Source organism: Montipora capricornis, chromosome 14 (assembly GCF_036669925.1).
Source record: "Montipora capricornis isolate CH-2021 chromosome 14, ASM3666992v2, whole genome shotgun sequence".
Taxonomy (NCBI): domain Eukaryota; kingdom Metazoa; phylum Cnidaria; class Anthozoa; order Scleractinia; family Acroporidae; genus Montipora; species Montipora capricornis.
In genome coordinates this window covers 39,619,586-39,627,085 of record NC_090896.1, presented here as the reverse complement: position 1 = coordinate 39,627,085, position 7,500 = coordinate 39,619,586, and the positions used below count along the sequence as shown (strand labels likewise).

General features: G+C 38.6%; 1 long non-coding RNA gene and 2 pseudogenes across 1 annotated transcript in view; 1 reads left to right on the top strand and 2 right to left on the bottom strand.

Moving 5' to 3' along the window:
- The window catches only part of LOC138031968 (uncharacterized), a 15,095-nt pseudogene extending 11,068 nt beyond the window's left edge, over positions 1-4,027 (bottom strand).
- Positions 4,028-4,094: 67 nt separating this feature from the next.
- LOC138032800 (uncharacterized) lies at positions 4,095-6,470 on the bottom strand (annotated as a pseudogene).
- Positions 6,390-7,500, top strand: part of LOC138032806 (uncharacterized) — a 2,482-nt gene continuing 1,371 nt past the window's right edge. The window contains exon 1 of the long non-coding RNA XR_011128467.1: positions 6,390-6,444. This is a non-coding gene — a long non-coding RNA (uncharacterized lncRNA). The remainder of the gene's footprint in view (positions 6,445-7,500) is intronic.

Below are 7,500 nucleotides of genomic sequence, written 5' to 3'. Positions count from 1 at the left end.
TATATCGGATTATCAGCCGATAATCACCTCGACGGACAAAATGGCTGCCCGTAGTCGTTTTGCCACTGTAAGTGAAGATGATTTAGCTTTTTTTTTTTCTTTCTTTTTTGAAATAATCACCTTTGCATTTATACTAAAACAATTTTTCGCCTCAGGCTCAGTGGTTATCGGCGAATATTCACCTCCACTTCCTCTGCGTGAATATTCACCGATAATCACTTCGCCTTCGGCGAATAATTGTTAAATATCTGTCAGACAGGTTTTTGGCAAATGTTAAAAACGTCGATTTTCGTTTATTATGATAATAACTGAAAAACTGTCGGATACATCTTTTTTAAAATATGTTAATGGTTTCATCGTCATAGTTTTTAGTAATTCCCAAAATTTTAACCCTGGTCGTACCGTTAGGTTTTGAGAAAAAGGCCTTTGAAATGTATAGTTTCCAGTCCCCCCTCCCTGAGCTCGAGATTTCTAAATCTTGAATTAAAGATTCTTTCCATGTCGACCACTTGAGCTGAACAATGTGACACACCACTATAACTGAATGGTCATTTCTGATTTTGCCAGAGTGGCAAAAGATTGACTTTCCCATACTTTCCCTCTCCTCCTAATCCAATGGGCCTTAACCACACGGCTGCCATATTGAGTTTAGAGGGTTTGAAAACTTTTGTTTTGTCCCACCGGAACTCGTTACCAAACATTTCAGCTCGAGCCTAGTGGTACGAAATCTATTGTCTATGGCCAATATGGCCGCCGCGCAAATAAGGCCCATGTTGGCTTAGAAATGGCTAAATTAAAGGCTTGCACAGTATTTTTCACCACCTTATCAACACCTGTATGGAGCAGGGGGGATAGGGCATCGAACTTTGCCGGAGTTTGTGAGTGAATGTCCAATGATGTTCACGCTGGAATTTTTCCCAAGAGTTTTTTTCAAGTAACTAAATGACCGTGAAGAGTGCACCAAAACTATCTTTCATTTTCGCAAGGATTACGGCCGCCTTCCACCATATACATGAACGTTAGGAACAGGCCGACTAACAAATTTAAAGTCATGAGCTCTTGGCTTACTTAAAGAAATTTTCTTTAAGTAAGCCAACAGCTAGGTGTCTGCCGTTTTCCATCCCTCCCCTCCCCCACCCACTCTCTTACCCCACCCCCGTCCTTCCGAATTGAAACCTTACCACAGCTTGTACAGCTCCGCCGACAGTTTGCCATCATATAAGCGGGGTTCTTGATGCACTCTCTCGTGTTTGCCCAGTTTATGCAGTGTGGAGATTTATTAATGCATGGGGCTGAAATACACAATCAAGTTGAATGGAAATTAATGAAGAAAATCGATAATGTGTTTTAGTAAATCGGTTCTCCATTGATTGTCAAAAGTAATTTGATTCCTTTGATTTTACCTTACTGCGCAAAAGAACATTAATTATCATCATCAATCATCATCATATTAAAGCCTTAACGAAAACCATATGGGAATAAAAATTCTTAGTTTTTTACAAATTGTGAAATCATAAAACTTCCGCAAAATCAATGTGAATGTACAAGGAATAAGAAGCAAATAAGAAATTAAAGGAAACCTCTACGAAAACAAGAATTTAACTTTAAAATACTGAGCATTATGCTTATCATCGAAAGAATGTAAGCGTTTTTGTGAATACAATAAAGGCAACCATTACACTTCACTTTAATCCATTTTACAGTTGTGTGATTTAGTTATCTGACCTATGAATGAAAGTGAGGCTGGAGGTGACCTTGTTTTGATAGAAACCTCACTGCCTTTCTTATGTAAATTCTTACTAATTAGCATGACAACAGAATCATGAACATAAGAAAAGGAAGGAGGTCTGTATCATAACAGGGTCAACATTAGCCTCACTCTCATTTAATGGCCAGGTAACTAAGCACACAACTGTGAAGAGGTCTATTATTCAAAATGGCAGCGCCCGAGAAATTTGAAAACCAAAACAAGCGTCTTTGAAGTTTGTCTACTTCGGATATAAACGTTTCCATTGGAAAAAAGATTGGACAATTTTGACTGTAAACATTATGTTCAATATTTTAAAGTCAACTTCATGTTTTAGTGGAGGTTCCCTTTACGAATGTGACAGAATAACTCGAAGAATGAGATTGCTCTTGTCTCGCTCAGGGAAATTCACAATACGTTTTCTAATTCTCAAGTTACAAGAAGGCGCAGAGCAATGAGCTAATTGGTCGGTTAAAAATCTGGAACAACATATTCCATCATTTTAAGTTACGCAGCCTGTGTGGCATGCGTAATCGGGGAAAGGAAGCGAGGGGCAAATAAGGGGAACTGGGAAGACGGAAAAGAGACCCTCTCCCCAGTTCTCCCTCATTTTTCCCTCGCTTCCCTTCCTCGATTACGCCTGCCAAGCAGGCTAAAGTTATGTATTTATTGCACGGATTCACTTTACGTCATGATTGGTCAACTTAGTGTCATGTCGATTGGTCAAAGCAATTACCTTAGGTGAAAGAATATGATATGGCCACCTTATCTTAACGCTTTAAACGTGTAACATCTGATCGATATGGCACTGGAATCGGGGTTGCGTGATCTTTTAACGCCTCCATTATCAGCCATTTTTCAGCCACACCTCTGGTGTTCGGAAAGAAAACATTTTCACACTGATTGACAAGTCCCATGTCTCGAGGAAAGGAGATCAACTTAAGCCCTGATCTCCCAACTATCCCCTCCACTGGCTATGTCAATGAGAAGAAAAGAGCACCGAGTTACTTACCAGCTGCTTCTTGTTGGCCCTTTGGCTTTGGTCCCGGTAGGTGGGGAATCCCTATCGGCGGGAAACCACCTGTAATCATTGCCTGAGGGGCTATCCTAGGAACTCCCGCGACTCCGACCGTTTGGCTTGCTGAAGACACAGGAGGAAAATTCGGATTCAATATGACAATGGTGTAATTTTTTCCGGGTTTTCCAACGGGATTTCCAAGTGTAAATATTGCACTTCCCTTTTGAAGAGAGGATGGTGACACAATAGTCATATTAGTCATCGACTGATTTGACGTTATTGTAATCGGTGCAAGTGTTGGTACAGTAGAAGACTGATTAAAGACTGGGGGAGGAGTTGAAGTTGCAGAGGGGGAGGTGGCCACTCCTCCAGAGCTGGCAGCACTAGTGACATCGGCTATAGGACTGGGACTAGTAGGAAAAATGGCCTGTGGTGCTCCGGAAACAGCTAAATTGACTGGCTTCACATAAGGGGATACCCCAACTTGTGCCTTCTCAACCATCTTCAAGAAGTCTTTTAATGCATCAGTAAGTGCAATGTTCCTCTTAGACCCGTTCTCAACGGCTTTTGAATCTTCTGCATGCTCCAACGGAGTATTTGCCCCAGAAAATTCATCTTGATCGAGCTCTTCGGTAACATTTATTATCTTGTTCTCCTTTTGTACCAAACAATTGTTGCCCACGCTGCAATTGTATTGTTTGCTTCCTCTGACCCAAATAAACCCTGTTGTCAAAACAATGAAGATCATCGCACAATATCTGTCCAGTTTCATTTTCTGACGTCTGAAAAATCCAGCAATCGGTGTATCGATGGGTTCCAAATTACTTTTCAATTTCTCCCAAAAATCTAAATGTTACCACACTTGATCATTTAAATCCATTCTAGGCGAGCTGTTCTTTTAACTTTACGTTATTCATGGACAAACATGTGAAGAAGTTTACAAAAAAGAAACATCGTCTAATTCACCATTTTTTTTTAACAATGCAGGCAGCCCGAGAAGGCCTGAAGTCCTCACGTAGTAAAATATTTTAAGAGGTGAATCGAATAAGCGAAGATTGGTTATGTAAAGAAATTGGAACAGGTTACATTTGACTTTGTTGGGGTGTTTTGTCATAGATGAAACGTGCCACCTGCCAGAAAACGAATGAAAAGACATGTAGAGATTGCCACAACCAGGTAACACTATAGGGTTGTGGAAAACTCTTCACAATCTCTTCCTTGTTGATAAGGTTCTAGCATTCTAGGAGCGTAAGAACGGTTAGATCTGGGTAAGTACAAAGAAAATTGCTTTTTCTCATAATCTCAATTCATTGAAAGACAGGAGGTAAAATTTTACGCATGTAGATCACTGGCTAAATCGCTAAATCGCTGCCACATCAGAATAATATAATTTTTACGCGACCTTCATAAGTTTCTCACTTATATTGTTACTTATAATCCGTCAAATAATACCTTCCGGGAAATATCCGAGTGATACTTTTCCAATTTTCAAAACTGTGCGTTTTGGGAAAAATATTTGAAGGATAATAAACACAATAGCCTCTACTTAGCGGGAGTAAATACTCCGATATTTCTCCTTAAAGTTCAAGTTCTTTTCCTCGAAGGTCACAGTTTTCATATGCTCTCGGATAACGTTAACTATGTTGTTCTCGGAACAGATGATGTCCGTGGACAAATATCCGTCCATATTTTCACACCAAATGGAGGGTTTGTTTATACTAGTAGTAATCAAAGATTATGAGAGTGCGTTCGACGCCGTCACTTTAACGTATATACCTAAATAAATGATTTCACTAGCTGATTTGCTCAAGAAGTTTAAACGGGCAGTTTTCTACTCCAAGAGAGCTCACTCGCAAACAAGCACGAGAAAATGTACCATCTTATTATCGCGTAATTCTCAAGAACAGATAATAATAATAATGATAATAATAATAATAATAATAATAATAATAATAATAATAATAATAATAATAATAATAATAATAATAATATAATGAGCTTCATAAAGTCTTCTAGCTCAGACACAGTGCCTTACTAATTGGAGAGACTGTATATATATAAAGCTCTAAATTCACATTAAAACTCAAGAAGTTTAAACGGGCAGTTTTATACTCCAAGAGAGCTCACTCGCAAACAAGCACGAGAAAATGTACCATCTTATTATCGCGTAATTCTCAAGAACAGAAAATAATAATAATAATAATAATAATAATAATAATAATAATAATAATATAATGAGCTTCATAAAGTCTTCTAGCTCAGACACAGTGCCTTACTAATTGGAGAGACTGTATATATATAAAGCTCTAAATTCACATTAAAACTCTAAATTCTAGTTCTTAAATTAACTACCTAATGGATAACCCAACCTGGCTCGTGAAGGAATAAGAAGCGAGGCGAACTGATGCGAACTCTTGCAAAGAACACAGTCGTCGTTACACGAGTCATCTATTAAGTCTATTAACAAGGCTAGATCTGTCTGATGATGCCTTTTTTAAAGTTACTGATTGTCGGTGCTGATCTGGACTCCCGGTTAATTTTGGACCAAATTAAGAATTTGTCAAAACTGTCTCATGATATGTAAGAAGACATAAAATCTTTCTCATAGTATCCGGATCGTTATTAATGTGGTATTTGCGCCAATTATTGGAAGATTGACTAGCATTACCAAAAGACAATTTTACTGTCTCACTGTTCCACACGGGGCAAAAATGCTCAATCAACATGCTCTCAATACAACTAGCGTAGTGCTTAATATCCAAAATCATAAATCGGACAACAAAATCAGAAAGCTTCATCTTCACTCTTTCTGACACTGTCCCTCTTTCTGTTTGCTCTTCTCCTGTCTGTTTTTCTCGTTCTCTCCGAGTACTTCTTTCTGTTTGTTTTTCTCCTGTCTGTCCCTCGTCTGTTTCCCCGTCTGACTGTTCCTCTCCTTCTTTCTGTTCGTCGTCCGACTGTTCCTCTCCTTCTGTCTGTTCATTACTGGCCTGTCAAATAAAATTACGATGACTTTTGAGGCGACCTCCAATATTCGTCTTTGACATTCCCACATAAACCGGAATGCTTGTGGAGGGAACGACCTTGGTTCCTTCATAAAGCTGGGTTTTACCATCGTGATAAATGAAGTAAACACCAGGAAGTTTAGGGAACTCACTATCAAGGGGATAAGTGTAGAGCTTTTCCATAAAGCTAAGAGCAATCTTTTGTAAAACGTATCCAGAATAACGAGAAAAAGACAAATCACTTTGCTTTTGGAATTCGAGACGCAGTTCTTCTTCCACCTTCAAGGTTTGTTCTTCCCATAGGCCTGATTCCCTATCAATTCCGAGCTTTCTCAGTTCATCTGGTAACTTCTCAATTTCCTTCTTTAGATCGCAGGATTTGCCTTCAGGATAGTTCTTGGAAGCTTCCATGACACTGTGGATGTAATCAGCTTGAAAGACGATGGCAACGAAGCTTGTTTTTTTTAACAAACTGTTAACTGGAGCGATCCGCATGTATGAGATGATGAAGGTTTGTTGCGGTAGGATTTACCACATCAGTCATAACATTTCAGTTTCCTTACGAACGCTTCACGAGTGACTTCCGTGAAAAGGAATTAAAGGTTCACGTTTTTTGAACAGCTTGCTTTTTGAACAAACTGTGAAACTGGCTATCCATATATGGCACGATGAAGGTTTATCGTGAGAGGATTTACCATATCAAAACAAAGGTTCGCGTACGTACTGTGAATATTAATAGGGAGATTAAGCATGACGTTTAATTTACGACAAACGGCAAACGTCGGAGTGAAATTAGGGTTTTGCCAAAGATGGAAGAACCCTGCTTGATATTAGCTCATTTCTGTCCTGTTAGCTCCATATATCAAGCAACTTCTCAAAGGAACGAGACAAGTTAAAATGAGATAATTTTCACGCTTTTATGACAAGCAGGAGCCTGCCGTTTCCCGTTTGCCGTTGGCCGTAAACGTCATGCTTAATCTCTCTAATAACGCATGAATTTTAATATTTCTTTTCAAAGGGTGTCAGCCTTTCAACTGAGGATTGTTTTCTTTATTGTATTCCGCACTAGGCCGAGACACAAAAAGCCGGATTTTTTCGGATTTTTAGAGTATCAGGAGATTTTTAGAAATTTTGGGGATTTTTAGAAAAAAATGGGATTTTGGGGGGTTTTTAGATGATTTGGAACAAAAATTGTTCTATATTCTTTGCCGTTTTATTTAATATTCCTATGAAATGAAAATTTTGTCTCATTGTTTACTATACTTGGTGAGTTGGTGACTGCTAGACTGCAATCCACTGATCCATTTCAGTGCCCTTTGTTTAATAAAAGTGCTATCTAGCGTACAAAATCTGTTTGCCGTTTTCTTTTCAAGGGAGAGCTAAGGTTTCATTAAAAAACAATTGTGAGAAAAATAGAGATTTTTAGAAAATTTTCGGATGTTTAGGGATTTTTAGAAACTTTTGGGGATATTTAGAGATTTTTGGAGAGATTTTTATGGAGAAACTTGAGAATTTCCGGGTAGATCTTTTTTCGGGATAATTGTGTCTAGGCCTATTCCGCACGTGGTAATATTTATTACAAAGTTATGCACCTGCGTTTTCCTCGAAAACAAAAGAGATGATGAAGCTTTGTTGCAGTACGATTTACCATATCAGTCATAACACTTCAGTTTCCTTACGAACGCTTTACGAGAGGCTTCCGTGAAAAGAAATCAAAGGTTCACGTTTTT